This window comes from Serinus canaria, chromosome 1A, assembly GCF_022539315.1.
Source record: "Serinus canaria isolate serCan28SL12 chromosome 1A, serCan2020, whole genome shotgun sequence".
Classification (NCBI taxonomy): Eukaryota; Metazoa; Chordata; class Aves; order Passeriformes; family Fringillidae; genus Serinus; species Serinus canaria.
The window spans coordinates 54,853,657-54,869,522 of NC_066314.1; the positions used below are offsets into that span (position 1 = coordinate 54,853,657).

General features: G+C 42.9%; 1 protein-coding gene across 3 annotated transcripts in view; it reads left to right on the plus strand.

Annotated features, from left to right (window-relative positions):
- Nucleotides 1-629: 629 nt before the first annotated feature.
- SHISAL1 (shisa like 1) overlaps nucleotides 630-15,866 on the plus strand; it is a 73,449-nt gene continuing 58,212 nt past the window's right edge. Inside the window, exons 1-2 of one of the 3 annotated variants that reach the window (XM_018918549.3) lie at nucleotides 630-841; nucleotides 1,226-1,363. The gene's annotated coding sequence lies outside the window, so the exon portion shown is untranslated. Of the gene's footprint in view, nucleotides 842-982; nucleotides 1,364-14,195; nucleotides 14,298-15,866 lie in introns of those variants that run through there. The other 2 variants (XM_030238638.2, XM_050970071.1) reach the window with 2 other exon arrangements.

Below are 15,866 nucleotides of genomic sequence, written 5' to 3' on the forward strand. Positions count from 1 at the left end.
TGCCGAGCCCGGGCTCGTTTAGTCCCTAGTGGGACAAACTCTGTGGCTGTTCCCAGGAGGAGGCCGGGGTTCTCCCGGGGCTTCCTCCGTCCCTCCCGCCGGCAGCAGCGCCTTCCCGGGCCGGGCAGGGCTCTCCCGTAAGGAATTTTCCTAAGGAACTCCACAGCAGGTGGGCGCTCGGCCGCGGCTCCCCGGGCAAGCCCCGCTGGAGGCACCGGAGGACGCGGCGCCCGCGCTCTGATCCTTCCGATTAAACCGTGCCTGGAGGGGATTGCTTCTTAACAGGCTGCCGGGTGGATGCTCGCAGAGTAATTTAAAATCACCGAATCGCTATTTATTAATATAATGCTCTTAAAATTGAACGTACACTTATCCCCTGTACCCTCGTAACGACTGGGAGGGGAGGGCGGCGTGCGGGAAGGGGGAAGAAGAAGAGAGGAGCGGGCCCGGGTCTGAGCCAGGCAGGGACCAGCGGCTGGCTAGGACCCCTGGGGAAGCCTCCCGCTCGCTGGTGACAGAGCCCAGTCTGCCCGAGGGAAGCCAATCCTTGAGCACCGCACGGCTCCGCTCCAGCCGCACCCTCCCTGCCAGCGCCCCCTTCCTCATCCATCCTTCACCCAGCTCAGGAGAGCGGGCGGCGGCACCGCAAAGGCAGCCCGGCAGTGCCAGCAGCGCCCGGGCGGCGCGTCCCATCCCTCCCCGGGGTGTTCCGCAGGAAGAGCAGGACAGGGGGAGGGCAGGGGGAGCGCCCCGCGCTCCCGCCAGGTTTCACCTCCATCGGCGATGCCGCCAGCGCCGCATCCACCCCCATCCCGGGAGGGTACCGCCGGGCTTTGCTGAGGTGAGTGGTCACCTCCGGGCCGTTCTGCCTGTCCTCGAGCCGGGACAGGGCTCCGCGCTGCCATGTCCCCGGCCGAGGCGAGGAGCCCGCTCCGTACAGGACAGGAGCGGCGGGGACCGGGGAAGTTTCCCTGCGGGACAGCGGAGCCAGAGCAGCAGCAGCCGCCCCGGAGCTCCAGCTGCGATAGGGGATGCGTGCGGGATCAGGGAGGCACCTGGAGAGCCAGCCCAGGTGGAGCGAGAGCAGCTGTTTGGAGAGGGGGTGGAGGGAGGAAGACAGAAGGTGGAGAAGCAGGCGGGGACAGGAGGAGATGGGGGGGCTGGGGAAGGAGGTGGCAGCAGCTTCTGTTCATCGGTGCTTCGTCCCCCCGCTCGCCGGCTGAAGCACCGTGCTCTGCTCCCCAACGTCGGAGGTGCCACAGCTGCCGTCCCCAGCCACACGCCGGAGCCGCGCTCTCCTTCGTGGATTCGCCGTGCAACTATCGGGAAAAGAGGCTGTGCGCGGGCAGCGACTTAGCGCAAGGTGAGGGGTGGCGCTTCTGTGTGTCTGTCTGTGCGGGGCTGGGCGGGTGGCGGGCTGCACTGCTCCGTGAGCTGCCGGAGACCGGCGGGCATCGTGCCGGCTGCAGGAACGGGGCAGAGAGCCCGGCTCGGCTCGGTCCGGCCCGGCCCGGCCCGCGTTGTGCTGCGCGGTGGCCGCCGTCGCTCCCCCGCGCAGCGCGGTGGCAGCAGCTCTCGGGAAACTTTGTACGGTCCCCTTTGTGCGCAGGGACCCGCGGCTTGTGAGCGCTGCGCTGCTGCTCGCCCCGATCCAGCGGCTGCCTGCGTTTCTGGCTGCGTTCGGCATCAATATTTATTTACAGGGCTCCGGTATTAATCACTCATGCCATGGAAAGCTCATTAGCGGCGACTTGTTTCCATGACAACGGGACCCTTCGGAGCCTTCGGGGTTATCTAGTTGCCCGATTTTCTCTCTTTTCATATAGGTACTAGTACCGTATTTTGTCACCGGGGACAAAAAAACAGCAAATAAACCCTGCGTGATCCTGTGGCCCTCTCTTCGATTTTCCTCTAGGCTCCACGATTTCCCCAGACTTAATTAACGATAGGCGGATGTGATTGAGCAAGTGTGAGAGTTATACAAGGTTTCTGAGTATTTGTTCTGCTGCATTACCTCGTTTAGCTGTAAAGCTCAAACTAAGCCGTGGTCTGACTTGTCTCATGTTCAAAGTACTCCTGACACACAGTAGTGCTAAAATCTATTGATTTTACTTATCTTTCTGCTTGTGTCATTTGGCAGCACAGAACCCTTTGAGGAGCTTCGTGTTGCAGTCTCTGCTACAGCTGAGCTGGGAATAATTGGTGGTACAGTGACTTTCTCTGTAACTTTGTCATCGTGCTGTGGTGTGACCTTGACAGGTCTCTTTAACTTCTTCCTACCCCGCTCTGCTCAGCAAAAGGAAATGTTGTTCACTTGCACCAGTGCTCTCAGCTAATCCAGAAAAACACTTTATCTAAGATGGAGTAATGTTAAAACCGAGTATATGAGTGTATTGTCCTCTGTTACAACGAGTGAACATATGTTATAAATTCCTTTTCCCTAATGGTAGAGGTAAAAATCCTCCTTTTTAACTCCAGTCTTTATTTAATATATCACAGTCCCCCTGGTCTTCAAAAGATGTGAACTGTGACCATCCAGCTTAAAACAGTGGTTCTAATGCCATTTTAAAATGCTTTCCTGGGTTAACATCTTCAGAATCAGGTAAAAACGAGGGTCTATAGTATTCTGAAATTTGTAGGAATATCCACTGTTACAAAGAGTACACCTCCAGTGAGAAGATGCAAGAGTAAGGAAAGAAAATGCTGTGAAACTGAATGACAGTCTTGATCACTTGCCTTAGCATTGCAACCTTAGAAGGGACTTAAAAGCTTTTTTTTTAGAGAGAATGAGCAAACACACACTTTTAAGTTAACTATATGTTAGGTTAAACATCTGAAACTGTCCTGCAAATTTTCATAGTTTTGCAAGAAACAGTTTAATATATAGTGTTATGTTGAGAAGCATTGGCAGTGTGTAAGGAATGTTTTAGAATACTCAGTTCTGAAATACTGACCAAGAGACGTTCGGTTGTGACTGTTTCAGATTACAGGAGTAGGAAGTTATAATAGTAGGGGAACTTCTATATGAAGCATACATTCTTTCTCCTGTCTTGAAACACTCCTTCTCACTGAATAAACTGTTATAAAATAGTTGTCTCTTTCATGTTGTGAGAAAGAGTCTATCCTCAGCTCAGTCCAGCAAAGTGCTAAAACATCTGCCTTATTCCAAATGCATTAGAGTAGGCAAATCACCTTTTGAAAAAAGTTTCAAGCTTTTACTGAAATACCCTAAAGGTATTTTTACTGAAATACCCATTGATTTTTGTATTCTGTTTTTTAGCAACTCAGTAGTGAGATACCTCTCTGACAATATTTCTTGTGAATGGAGGGCCGTCACCAGTCCCTAGTTACCAGTGAAGTAACTTAATGACAACCCCATGAATAGAAAGAAAGAAAAGAACAAAAATCTTAGTTGTCATCTTGTCTCCTTTGGATGTCATTGACTTAAATTTCCATGCTGAATAATAACATTTTTACTACTTAGTGCTGCACAGTCAATACAAGTAGAGGAAAGTGATCTAGATTTTACTCTGTGCTTTGCATCTCTGAAGCTCAGCCTTTCATTATTGGTGGTAGTAAGAGCAGCAGATATTCCAGTTCATATTTCAGACCCTGAGTGCCATGAGGAGGGGAAAAAAAATCTTAGTTTTATTTTTTAAGACTGATAACAAGCAGCAAGGAAGATAACTTGTAATGAGCCCTTATTACTTTTATAGATATTTTCAGAAACAATAATCACTTAAGGTTTTGAGAAGGCATCAGAGTATGAAAGCTGTCACTGATAAAGACATTTTGTTTCATGGAGTGGGGAAAAAAGTACATAGATATGAAGGCTAAGTCTATAAATATGGAAAATTATATTGGTTTGCACTATGTTTTACTCAACATTATACCAAAGTAACTTAGATATAATGTACACTACTTTTATAAACAAAAATGCTTCTTATGGTGTTCATATTCAAGATACTGCAAATTGCTCAACCAGCCTATTGCCCAAAATTTGCTATCATGTGGAAATAGACTAAATATTCTTTGTTTCTGTGGTGTTAGAAGTTCCACACCTGGGATGAATAAGTATTGGACCATTATTTAGAAGATGCGTTTGAGCTCCTTCCTTGGTAACTGATCTACTCTGTAGGCCAAGTCACTTTACCCCTCTATTATAACTTTTCCCTACCCCCATTAATCATTATGATTCAGGGTTGCTTATTTGGACTGTAGAGTTGTGCTATGTGCATATATTGTGCCCAGAGAGATCTCTGGGGAAGAAGCAAAATGTTAGTGCAGCACAATAACAAATGGAAGTCAACATTTTTCCTGTCTCAGGCCTTTCTCACTGGCATCTGTACACCAGTGAGATTGTTAGAGATCAGTGTGAAGATGTTGTGAGAAATTACTTCCAGTGCTAGTTCCTTAACATTCATTTTGCTGAATATATTTGAAGGAAACAGATTTCAGAGAAAAAGTTCACAGATCTGTACTCCAAAGACTTGAAAACAAAGAATGGCTCATCACTGCTTTTCCTGTTTGCTGTCAGGTTGGATGTACTGGTTTTCTGGATGGAAAAATAAGGCCATTATGAATTTAAAACAGGCATATTGTCAGCATAGGGCTTGTGAAAGGCAGAAACCAGCACTAAATATCCAAAGTGATTTTTTTTTTGTGTGTGTATTTGTTTTTTGGGGTTTTTTTCTAGGAGAGGGGTTGGGCAGGTGAGTTTCCAGATATACTTTTTGAGCTTATAAAATGCACATTTGACAGGAGCAATTAGTGGTGTTAGGAAGGTATGAGAGATGTTTCTGTAATTCCAGTCAGGAGCTCAGTTATATTCTTCATAAGCTACTGTAAAGTGTTTATACTTCAAATGGTGGTGTACTTGATTTAGCTATAGGGTTTTTAGTTTGGTCTTAATTTCAGAATAAACCTAGTAATCAATACTTCTGATAAACCAGTCTTTTAGATTGAGGCAGGATTGTTTAGTATGAAAGGTTTGCACATGAAAACCTGACTTTAAAGTGATATCTCTTATATATGGTAGACTAACTTCTGCTTTTCATCAGAATTTAATGGCCAAACTTAAGATCAAACAAAGACTGTATTTTTACATACCAGTGGTAACGTAAAACTCTCCTGTTTCTGTCATTTTATTCTTTTAAAAAATGAACCTTCGTAAACATGAAGATGTAAAAAAGCTCCTTTCTGGCCTTTCATATACTCACCATATTTTTAATGAACCATGTATAATAATTTCAAAACTACTTAGTCTTTTAAGGCCCAAGTTTGAAACACCCCAAAGAAATCTGTGTTTTAAAAAATGCATTCTAGAAGGATGCCTCTCCACCCCCTCTGAGATGCCTGATTTTCACATGCTCAAACTCCCAAGTCATTTTGGAAGTTTTGGACCTTGGTGTATCTTCTACTTGTAAAATAGAGATGTCAGCTCAAATTACATCAAAATTGAAATTCCTCCCATACCTGTATTGCTCAGAGTGATGGGTTCAGCAGCACCTCAGCCATGAGATGCTACTGCTGCTCTGCCTTTTCAGTTGCCGGGATGGGCTGGCAGGGCGAAGGAGCCAGGGAGTGAAATTGGGATTTTCTCTGGGGATAAGGCAGGGAAAGGCCTCCCCTCTGCATGTGCGGCAGCCCTCCTGCTTCTCCTGTGGGAGTCCCTTGATTTGCAGGCTGACCTTTCCCAACCAGTGAAGCTTAGCAGGCCCTCCCAATTTTCTTACTTTATGCCAAGATGTCCGATACTGCAGACAGGGAGTCTGTTCCTGCTCTGTTTGGAGTCAAGGGCAGAATTCTCACTGATTTCCATAGGAACAAGATGTATTCCTAAACATACTTCAGTAGCTAGAAAGAAACTTCCTAATAAAGAACCAGGCTCACATAACATAGAACGTGAAGCATTGTTCTGAGCTTCTCTTCAGAGTTCTTAGCAGGAACAGGTCTGCAGACCAAGCACTGCAAGCAGCAAATCTCAGGGCATTTCTGGCAGCACTGTCAAGGATTATCCACTCTCACTCTGCCCAGGGAAACAACTGAGGCTTCGGCAGATTACTGATAAAATCTTATTTATTCTAATGGATGTCAACTGAGCCCCTTAGGTGATATCAGGAGTGAGCAGTGAGGTGTAATGTGTTGCACAAAGGATTTGCTATGTCAAGCAGGAAAGGCAGTGGGATTTTAATTTACCCGAAGAAGCAAAATGCCCTCTCTCTCCTACGCTGATGTGGAAGACTCTTGGAAGTTACTAAGGAAAACTTTGGAGTGCAATTCTGTTGTTCTGAGTTGTTGTACTCTAGCTAGACTAGTTCCTAACTAAAACTTTTTTTTCTTCCCCTTTATTTACATGGTTTTTTTTTAAAGGTGGAGATGGTCCAGCCCTCATTTTACTGACATTCCTGTATTGCTGTTTCACAACAATGAATTCTTTCCAGTTACAGGCCTTTTCTTTAAGAGGGGTTCAAATGAATCACCTAAAGGCTGCTGGAGGCAAGGGTTTACAAATGTAACTCATAGATATCTGTGATTCCTTTCTTTCCCAAATCCATGTATTCCATTAATTTTGCCACTAGAAAGGCACCATTCTGTCCAAATAAAGCTGTCCGGGTGCAAGGAAGTGGTGGGAAGAAATAGATTAGTGCTTTTGCCATTTGTGTTGCATTCCCATATATGAGAGCCTAAGGGCTGCTTTTTCACACAATTTTCAGCTTGTGGTAGTCAGAGTATAATTTTCTTTGGTTATCTCCCATCTTGGACTTGTTTGTTTTTGTGGTGAACATTTGGGGAAATGCATTTTTCCCCATGGTGCCTTAACAGCATTGATATTTGTTAAATTCTTCTTTACTTACTGCCCCATAGTTAGTATACTTATTAAAATTTTGAAAAGCTTTTTTTTTTTTTGTAAAGCGGGCAGCATATGTACTTTCCCTTATGTCACTTTTCAGGTAATTACTATTTTAACATTTGAAAATATAGACAGAAGTCTAGAGAGATGAACTTTTCCAAGGAAATTGCATCCATTTCAGACACTTTATCTTGAATGGCAAATGAAAGTGTTCAATATACATTAAACTCCAGAGTTAAGTTAGGGTTCTTTGTTCATGTCTTGTTTCAGTATGACCATTGCATATCACTGAACAGAAAGCTGCCAAGATAATAGACCAAGCTTCCTATCCTCAAGATACAAAACATTTCTATTTCTAAAGGTACAAAAATCCCAAAATGCAGAGCTTGAGCACAAGACTGCTCAAATGATTTACTTGAAAGCTGCAGCCCAAAATTTCATAGTCATGAAGAACTTTTTACCCCAAAGCAGAGAGTTGTCAAGTGTGTGTGAATGAAAATGAATGGAAACTGAACATCTTCACAGAATGGGTTTCATTTCTATTTTGTCGTGAAAACAAGACATTAATTATTTTAACATTCACATTGTCAGTTAAATTCCCCTTAGTGGTAAAAGAGCCCTGACCTGAATGTTTCAGTATCTGGCTTCTTGGGCTGGCAGAAGTCATGGCAGAAATCAGTGAGTTGCTGCTCTGAGTACTGAAACCACTTCTCAGAGGCAAGTTCAGTTTGATGCTCATTACCCTTTTTAATTGTGTGGAGTTTTAAGAGTAATTCATTGTGATTCTGCTGTGAAGGATTGTGATGTGGCAACATTTTGTTGATTAAGATATTGCTGGAAATTCATTTTTAGAAATACTATTGGCAGGGATTTAGAAACCTGGGCTCCAGCCAGGAAGTGAACAATCACTGGAGCCAGCTCTGCAAGGAGATTCCATAGACACGCGTTGGAGATTTGTTAATTATTACTTTGTGCTGCAGCCCCTCTCATCCCTGTTTGGGCAAGTCTGTGAATTCTTGTGGGAAATCATGTAAGGGGCTGGCAGAGGGATTGCTGTAGTGCAGGGACATCAGCCAGGGCGGTGGCACTGAGCCACATCCTGTCCCACAGCCCCTTCAGGGCAGGTGGTGAATGGAAAGGGTCCCATGGCCTTGGTACTGTTCTGCTTCTAACCCGTGGTTTTTGACAAGTTTCTTCTGCTGGAAGATCAGCAAGGTGCACAAATCACTGTGCTCACCTCTGCTGCAGAGATCAGGCCCTGTCACTCTTCTTCCCATTTCCCTTCCTTCTTTTCACTATTCATCTCCCAACTAGAGCGAGTCAAAGGCAGCTCCTTGAAATTCCAGAGGGTTTGTTTACCTCAGAAACAAATTTTACATAAGAAACCAGCTCATATTGTTATTGCTGGTGATAACTGCTTTTTAGGAGCCTCATACACAGAACTATATTGATAAATTATGAGCTTGTCTTGCAACAATTCACCTTTATTTTAGAGTAGAAGGACACAAGTGTGGAGTTACTGAACAGGGCTCTAACATTTTTTTAATAGGAAGTAACTCTTTTCAAGACAGGTATCCTGCTTTTGCAAGTCCATGGCCAAATTCTTGTTTATTTGAATGGGAGCAGGGTCAAGCCCCATGTGCCTGAGGGCTGCTATTGTGAAAGTAGACCCTTGCTGAGTCTCCTCTGCTGGAATTGGGATGCACTCCTGGGCAGTAAGCTAAATACAACAACAAGAAATTTATAAGGAAGGGAATTGGCAGCAGTGGTACTTCTTTTGCCTTTCTGCTCTTTATCACTGGGGCCATTATCTTATTGCAGCCACAGAGATGCGGTGGGAATAGAGTCATGGATGACTACATTCCTTCTAGGAAAGCCAGGGCAGCAAGGCATGGTGGTGGAGCTGCTGTTTATGGGAGAGAGTGACTGGAATGTGCTGAGCTCTGCCAGGGACTGGGTGAAGAAAAAGACAAGAGCTTATGGGTGTGTGAGGGTGACAGAGTGCTGGAACTAGCTTCACAGAGAGGCTGTGCAGTCTCCCTTTCTGGAGAGATTCCAAACCCACCTGGATGCAGTCCTGTGGAACTTGCTCCAGGTGATCCTTGAGCAGGGAGTGTGGGCTGAATGATCTCCAGAGGTCCCTGCCAGCCCCATCCACCCTCTGTTTCTGTGATTAGATTTCCACGCTTCTGTGTCATGCAGTCCATTAATTCAGTCTTTGTTAGACAGTCTCTTCTTTCTCATAGTGACATGTTAATAGCAGGGAAAGTTCTATCCATCATTACTCCTTTAAGCCCTGAGGCCAGAATCTGAAGTTTGCTGCTTTTTTTTTCCCTTTTTTTTTTTTCTTTTCTAGAATCTATTGGACAAGAGAGAAGTTAATATGGATGTACATGTGCACATAGCTCTCCTTAAAATTAATTTGCATTACATGTGTTCATTTTGTGCTTCTCTATTGGTCTGCTCTCTGCGATGAGAGCTGCAAGCAGGTTAATGGTTATAGCAAATTTTGGTTCAGTTTGTAAACTTGATTACTGTTCCTTAGCTACACCTAGCTTCTCCCTAAACCTTCTGAGTTTGGACTGCAGTGGGAAATTTTCAGTAGAGCGAACATGAGTTCAAGTGACTGAAAACTATTAATAATGCAATTTATTCCTTTGTGTTGAATATAAATAACATTGCTCCAAACTTACTGCAGTGGTGGAAATGAAATACAGAATTAAACATGTTCACAAGACTTCACAGTTTGAAACATTTAAGGCATTATTTTTCTCCTTTGATCACTGAAATTTAATCCAGTAGTCTTAAATCAATGGTTATTATAGAGCAACCTTAAAGCCTCAAGCCAGAGCTCCCGCCATGGTTTTCACAGCACACTGTGCTGTGCCTGTATCATAGAAAGCCCAAGTCACAGCTCTTGGTACCAGCTGCTTTTCAAGGAAAGATAAAAGAGGAAAAGTATTCTTAAGGAAGTCAACACTTTTCTTAAGCAGGATGTGTTTATGTATTTTTTGATAATTAGTCACGGAAGGCAAGCATTGTTTTTACTACCTCCTGCATATTTCAGCAATTAAAAACCCTGTGTAAAATAAATCATGTAAATGAAACTGTAGTGTGATCACTCACCATCAAAGCTAAAATTTCTCCTTAGTTTCTGAATTTGCTCTGCCTTCCCTGTTCTGCGTTGTCAGCCCTGTATCCTTTTTCAGATGGACTTAAGCAGGCAAATGGAAATCTTGTAATTTGCTTTAGTTACGAAGGTTGGGATTGACTGTGTTTTGTAGTTTACTGCTGCCATGGGCTGGCTGCCCAGCAGCTGCCAGCAAACTTCCAAAATGAGCCAGGCTTCTATCTCAAAAGTATTTGTTGGGGTCTTCTTCCTCCTTGTGTCTTCCACGGGAAGTGGTGCTGGGGCCAGTAGCAATGGTTTTGTTTCAGGCAGTACTTTTCAAAACTTGGAAAATCATTTTCATGTTTCCTTTGCTTTTTACTTTCCTTTTCTTTTCTGCCTGGTATGAAGTAACTGTTCTGATGTTTTAGTTTCAAGCATCAAAACCAAACAAATGTTTAACACATTTAAACATTAATTTCTTTTCTAATTTTCTTCCAATTCAGCTGCCAAAACAACAAAAAACGCCTGTCAGTTACATGGCCCTTATGGAGAATTTGTATCTGGCACAGAGGGGCCCTCCACAAGAACGTTTTTCCCTGTGAATTGAGATGCTTAGCACAGATATGATCAGTTTGTTTCCATAGCCATCATCATTGCAAGCCCTCAGAAATCCTATGCTATTACACAAGAGCATTTTCCATGATTAAATGAGAGACTTAGAGTTTGACAAGTTTAGGAAACCACTAAAAAACCCCCAAAGCTTTGTTGAAGGGAGTAGATCACTCATGTCCTTTTCTTGAAAACAAAGCTAAGACATGGTCTCCAAAGAATTTGGTATTTTCAGTTCTTAAGCCCATAATGGCTCTGTTTATGATAGAATCACAATTTTTTTAATCCTCTTTCAGTAAGCGCAAAGAGTATTTTGTGACAAATACCTCTTGGGTTGTAAGGTGGAATTATCTCACATGTTGTTTCTGTATTCAAGCTGAGTGCAATCCATCAGAGTGATGGTTTTATTCATTTGGGGGAGCAGGGAGAAGGATGTAACCAAATTGAGTTTTCTAGATATGTGTAGCAAAGCAGACCCAGTAAAGTGAGCTGTGTGTTCTACTGTTTGCTACTGCTGACAAATGTAATGATACACCAAAAACAAACACAGTGATCCAGTGAGTATTCATAGCAGGAATTCAAAAGTTAAGAGCCTGAATTTTTGCTTTTTTATTTCAAATGACAACGGACGCAATGGGAATTAATTGGGTTGGCAGTTTCTCTTCCTTCCTTCCACTGTGAATGGTAACCAGCATTTCCAAGAAGGCTAAACAGGAAGGTCTTAACATACATAAACCAGCACCTAAACCTGAAGTTTGTTCTGTCACAAGAGTGAATGACCTCTGCAAATGTAATGATATGAGTATTTAGGAGCAGTTCTGGCCCATCAGAAGGATGAAGTAATGTCTGGAGAACATATTGCTTTAAGAGAAAAGTAGTAAAGTGCCACTTAAAACTTAAAAAATTAATTCTTCTTCATGGTCTGTTTTTCTGGTGGTGTGATGTAGCAGCTTTTGATCAAAGCTGAAGGTCACCAGAACACAAACCCTTCATTGTTTTGCACCATATAAAGTACACTACAACAGAAAGTAAAGCTATCAAAACACAAGTGATCTGCAGGATGCAGTAAGGCATAAATATCTGTACAATATTAGGTTCTTTAGACAGAAAAGTGGGATCTCATTCCTGTTTCATTGTGACAGCAAAAGGGAATAGGTGCTTTCCTAGAAACAATTTAATGACTGGTATGTCTCTTGAGTTGGGCACATGACACAAGAGAAGGGTGTAAGAGTGGATATTTGGATCAGGTTAAGCATCTTTCTAGCTTGTTACTATTGCTTGGGCTAGGTATTTTATTATCTAAGTATAGGGAAATTGTATTTCTCCAGATATACCCTCTCAGTTTCTGTCTGGCTGCCTCACAGGTACATTCTGTCTGGCAGCAGAGTCAGTTTTGTGTTTAGTAGCTGTTGGTGGGAGTTTTTATCCATAGAATTTGCCAAATTGTTCTTGAAAGATAAGCAAGCTTTTGTCATAAAGAGAGCAATTAAATTGCATGCTGTGTGGGAAAACCTCCCTTTGTTGTTTTTCAAAGTGCTGTCTGATAATTCTTGTATTATGAGAAGTGATGCAGGATTGCTGTCTATTCAGTTTGTCAATGCTTCTTGTAAATTTTTGTAGACTTTTATCAAATTCCTTCCCAGCTGAATCTTCCTAGTCTGTTCAAATGCTTTGCATACAGAAAACATTTTGCAGCTCTTACTATCCTTGTCATTCCTGATCCCTTTCCAGCTCTAGAGATGTAGAAAAATCAAACTATGATATAATGAGATTTTCTTCCCCCCCCCCTTTTTTTTTTCTCATCAGCTTCTGAAATTCTGTCTGCTACTGAGTACTAAATCACTATCTGCATAGGACTGATGTGCATAATTTCATTATAGCATTCCTGTCTCTCTAAGATGCCCGCCCAGTGCTAAGAGAAGGGGATTTCCTCCTTGTATTACTTTGCATTTACCAGCATGAATTTAATTTACCATTTTATCCCCCCAGTTTCTCAGTGAGTGATGGATCCTGCTAGAATGATTTCTGGGTGAAGGCAAGGAAGTGTTCTCCAAGCTGGGGATGCTTTGAGGAGGGAGTCAGTTCAGTGTAAGGGAAAGCATGTCTTGGGATTTGTCGCAGTTTTGAGGAATTGGAACTCCTACATTCTCTGAAATAAATTTGGTCAAGAAATTCTGTTAAGCCTGTTTAGTTCTTTGCCTTCTGGCACAGAGTCTTTGAAGGACTGAATGGGCAAAGCTGGACAAAGTAAGAGTGGGAATGGGGAAGCCCTGCTTTACTAGTTTTCAGCATCAAGGGCAGCAGTGGGAGAGGAAAAGAGACCTGGAATCACATAAAAAAGAGATAGAGGTTGGTTTTAACTGGAAGTCCCTTAACTTAGAAACAGCATCTTGATGGCTGTATGACAGCAGTAGGACGTGATCCACTGAGAGCAGACATTGATACCTGCATGCACTCTGATCATCAGCGTTCTGTAGATGTTTGGCTTTTCTCAGGTGACAGCACTAAAGCTCTTTTCCACTATGGCATTGTACTGTGTTTCTAATACATATTTAAAGTTTCTGTGACAGAAATGGCACTTGGTTTTTGCTCCCTGTCCAGTGTTTTGGTCAGCAATAGGAATTGGGTTCTTTGGTGGTGAGAGAAGGGACCTGCAACATGATCAGATTCCCAATGTTTATTCAGACTGCTTCAAAATTATGTGTTCTCAGGGATGCAGTTCCTCATGTAAAGGATTCTTAAGATGTGTCTCCTCACCAAACAAGAAAAAAAACCTCTGAGGATGTCCAGTCTTCCCTCCCCTATAAAGTATAAGTTTTATGTATGTGGAAACTAGCCTTGTTTTCGATGAGCAACCAGATGTTGAGGGATTTTCCCTCCTAGTGTCTTTACTTTGGCTAGAGGACAGGTAATCAGCAGCTCTTTGTAAAAGCAAGTTGCAGTTAGTTGTGTTGCAAAAGAATTTGGTTTGTGGTGGAGTCACAGAGTTTGCTTAGCCAAAGTACTTACGAAGATTGCTATCTAGATAATAGTCCTCCAAATCCTGAGTTTGTCTCGAGGAGACAGAGCAATCACTGAACATTATAAACAACAGACAACAGCAACTCAGATCGGATATTGAAGGAAATTGAGTTGTTTTTTTAATAGCCCTTTGTTGTAGCATATTTGTGGTCACCTGAACAGTCTGAGATTCCTCCATTTGCAAATGTGGTATTATTGCTCTTTTTATTTTTAGGGAATTTACCTTATTTCTTTGCTTTACTCTGTGAATTCTAGTTCCTTCTAGAGCTGTTCAGACTCATGTCTAGTCAAGCTATTTCTTTTAGGTTAAGACTTAAACTTTACTAGCATTAACCTTTTATATCACCAAAATACCTATGCTTTTCCTTTATTTGCCTTCTTTGCTAGGAAAGTAATCTACAGAATACATTTCTTTAATGGGTACCATAAAGGTATTCTGAGTTTCCAACAGCGTTATACATAACCTTGTGCTGTCTTAAGATACAGGGAACACATGGAGTCATTTATCTCTCCATGTTTTTTCCCCTCATTCTCTTTTTATATATTTGATTGGTTAATTTCAGTCAGTATCTAAGTTCTACCTCCTTTTGTGCTGTACAGGAATCCATGCTCTGCTTGTACAGGTTATTCAACAGCTGTATGAGAGGAAAACCTCTGCTCTGTGTCTTAAGGCAACGACTGCTGAGTGCTTGAATTTTTGAGGTATGTTCTGCTACCATGTTAATATTGTCCTTGGACTCTGGGGTAGCAATTTGATATATGCAGGAATGGCCTGGCTAATGAGCAGCCAGTTAATCTCAGTGATGGGTAATTCCTCCTCCATTATGTGCTGCACCTTTCTTAGCTCTTTTACGGAAGCATTTTATTCTGTATACTGCCATGTCAAAAGCAAAGAGCTCTTGAACCTTAATTTAACTTCTTTATGTGAAGTGCTTTTTCTTTAAGTTTGAAGGTCATTATTTGGCTAACTATGCTGACTTGGGTATGCCAAACAGAAATGTAATAAGCAGCCTGTTTAATTTCAGGCTGATAGTCTTACCTATCTTCTCCTAAAACCTAGTACGTAACTCTGGAGCAGAATGCTTTTGAATTAATTCTCCTACTGGCATGGTTCTCAGTGATGTGTTATGCAAGCTCTGGTTCTTACATGCTCTTATTAAGTGAAGTAATCCTCTTGTAGTTTCTGCATCTGTCCTTCATATGGCAGGAAGTTATTGTGCTCTCAGTTTGCCAGAGGTCCACAGGGAACTTTCAGCATCAAATATCTTTTGCTTGGAACAGTCTGGGTTCTTTGCAGTTTGCATAGTTGCTGTCCACTGTGTATAGCTGGGTTTTGTTCACGTGGCACATCCTCATTTCCTCAAGAAAGTTCAAGGCTGCATCTTCCTGTGTTTCCCTGGTCTCTTGTCAGTGCAGCATACGTTATTCCTTTCTAATGATGAGGCCAACCCGTAGCTGGCCCTCTCTGTCATATTTGACTAAAAGACAATCAACTGCTGCCAGAAATAAGGTTTCCTAAAGCTGTCTCACCCTTAGCTGGTGCCCAGTGCTGGTAGATAAGATGTGACTCTTAGGACTTGGTGTATTCATGCACAATGGAGTTCTCTTCACCCACTGGAGTCAGAAGCTCCTTCTTAGTCTTCCAAATGAGATGTTCATATTGATTTGAATGTGGAAAGCCCCTCTCCACTGAACTCAGTATAGATACAGAGCTGTGTGCTGTAGAAAGTTTCTAAAGATAGGTGAGAGGTGTCCCAGGAATATCTGCCTGGGGAGTTCTGTTTAGGGACCCTTAACTTACCGCTTTTCTACAAGAGGCCTTTAGTGGACAGCAGGCAAATTCCTTGTCCTGGTGTCATTTTGGTGTGGTTTGGTTAGCTTTGTTTCTCTTCCTAGAATACCATTCTGTGCTTGATTTTGGAAGTGAAGCATGGGGCACAGCAGTCTGTCCCCCAGAGCTGGGCCCTTAACAGGCCTGTGCCTAAAGATGGGGAACAAGAGTGACCGCATGTGATCAATCCATCAGCAAGGGCCAGTAGGCAGCTCCTCATTTAGATAATGTGAGCTTATCCAGAAGTCTTGTCCCCACCACCTCTCTCGTATTAGTGTCAATTAATACTCAGCCCACGCTTTTGATGAAGTTGACCTTGGAGAAGGAAAGAAAATGAGACAGCAGAGATCTAGTGCCAGAATACTTGTGCCTTGTGTATTCACTCCTCCCTAACAAGAGTGAGGAATAGCAAGACTGACATTTCAAATAAGGCCCTTCAG